Source organism: Pteropus medius, unplaced genomic scaffold (genome assembly GCF_902729225.1).
Source record: "Pteropus medius unplaced genomic scaffold, Ma_sr-lr_union100, whole genome shotgun sequence".
Lineage (NCBI taxonomy): Eukaryota > Metazoa > Chordata > Mammalia > Chiroptera > Pteropodidae > Pteropus > Pteropus medius.
The window spans coordinates 11243380-11245981 of NW_024353517.1; positions in this window are offsets into that span (position 1 = coordinate 11243380).

Here is a 2602-nt window from a genome sequence, read left to right on the forward strand (position 1 = left end):
TAATTAAAATCCCAGAAGGGAAGACAGAAAAAAACATTGAAAAAATAATGGCCAAATACATTTCAAATTTGATGAAAACCATAAACCCACAGATACAAGATCAACAAACCACAAGATAGAATAAACACCAAGTAAACTACACTGGATCATATCTTAATCAAATTTCAAAAAACCAGGGATAGTCTACTAGAGAAGCCTTTCAATTATCTTTTTAAACCAGCCAGCATCAGAGAAGGCTATTTTCACTCTTACCTTATTTTGACCAGCCCCTTTCACGTACCTCTTTCTCAGGATGAAACAGAAGAACAGTATTATCTAGGTCCTTAATACTAGCAATAAAAGTTGTTATATACCAGGCAGTTAGCTGGTACCAAATACTCACATTATCTCATCTATTCTTTATAGTAGTCCAGTGAGATGGGAGCTACTATTATCCATGTTATAGGTGGGAAAAAAAAAAAAAAGCATAGAGAGGTTAATTTGTTCAAAGTGTGTAATTTGTGCTGTGGAGCCAAGGTTCAAATTCAAGGAGGTGACCCCAGAGCCCGCCATGCTTGAAACTACACTGGACCAGCTCTATGAAGGGCAACTCACAATTCTTGGGCAAAGGAAAAATACTCTTTGTATTTCTATTCTACATATCAGCCACAAAATGGCTTCATATTAAATCACAGCTTTTAGCTACTTTCCCCAAACCATTACCACCTCTTCACAGCTTGGGGAAAAAAGAGTCTTCAGAAAGTCTGTACTATGCTTAGTCATTATGATTAGATCTCAAGGACTGGTAAATGAGTCATCTGTAATTTTAAAAGCAATGAACTTGGAAACAGAAGACACCGAAGACAGCTCTGTGACCTCAGATAAGTCACTTCTCTGGGCCTCAATTTCTTCATGTGTAAACCAGGGAAAATAATAACTAACTATAAGGAATATATAAGAAAACATAAATAGAAGTGGTTTGTAAATGGAAAAGTAATATACGAACTAGAGGGGACTTCTCATGTTTATTTGAGGAGGACCCTTTTTAAATGGAGTTAATATCACTTATATTAATTGAAAATTTAGGCGGCAAGATCTGATCATTTTATTTTTTGTGACTGATGACTTACACAATACCCTTCACTTCTGGATAATAATTTTGGTATAAAGATTTACTTTCTTTGGGAGTAAAGTTTAAGAGACCACATAGCAGTATTGTTCACAATAGCCAAAAGATGGAATGTATCCAGGCATCTATCAGCAGATAAATAGGTAAGTAAAATGTGATATATACATACAATGGAATATTATTCAGCCTTCAAAAGGAAATAAATCCTGACACATGCTACAATATGAATGAGCCTTGAGAACATAATACTAAAGAAAATAAGACGGTCACAAAGAGACAAGTATTGTATGATTCAATTTACAGGAGGCGCCTAGAGTAGTTGAATTCTTAGAGACAGAAAGTAGAATGATGGTTGCCAGAGGCTGGGGGGAGGAGGGAATGGGGAGTTGTTGTTCAACAGATATAGAGTTTCAGTTTTGCAAAATGGAAAGAGTTCTGGAGACTGGCTGCACAACAGTGTGAATGTATTTAACACTGCCGAACTGTATATTAAAAATGGCTAAGATGGGGGAAATAGTGTTATGTATCTTACCACAATTCAATATTTTAAAAAGGCAAGGAGAAGTTAATGAGTCATCTGGGGAAGCTGGGGGAAAATCATGTTTAAACAACATGCAAGCACAGGAGAGCATAATACATTCTAGAAATTGCATGTGATTCCATATGAGTGGACTGACAATACAGGATCCCATACACCATGTTTAAGAATTTGGACTTTATCTAGAAAAGTAATATTGAGTTAATTTGCTTAAGATTGCTTATTGAGTCGAAGGCAGAATATTGACAGAATCATTTGGATCTCCTGATGCTCAGGTTAGAGAATATATGTTTGTGTAGACATATGACGTATATTTAATAATCACCTTAAATAGGTGAACATCTATATGAAATACCAATACTGCAACATTTAATGTTAAACCCATTAATTGAATTGTAGCACACATTTTCTAAGGAATAACTATCACTCAGACAGATCCTTAATTTTCTATCATTATCACTCAGTAAGCCCCTTCGAAGCTGAAAAATAAATGTAAATTCCCTTTTTAAAAAAGGAAGCTACAAAATAACATGCATGATACTATTTTTGTAAGAAAAATATATATGCATGAAAAATACTAGAAATATCTACAGCAAATGTTGGAAGTTATCTTTGGTTTGTGCAATTTTAGTTAATTTTTTTCCCTAGTACTTTTCTGTTTTCTAACGTTTCTTCACTGAGCACATAAACTAGAAGAAAATGTAAGTGAAAAAAAAGTAATTCTTGGGTTCATTGCATCAAATGGCAAATTTTTCAAGAATACAATGCTAACTGTATCAATATAATCTTTTGAGCCCAGGAGCTAATAATTCCCTTTGGATCTGCAGAAGGAACTTGGAATGTCAGAGAGCAGCTGCTAACACAGGGAGATGCCAGCCCTCAATGCCCCTTTCTTCTCTCCCTACCTCCTTTCCTCCCCATGCTATCTATCCCTCTTAGTGTCCTGCTCAATTAAG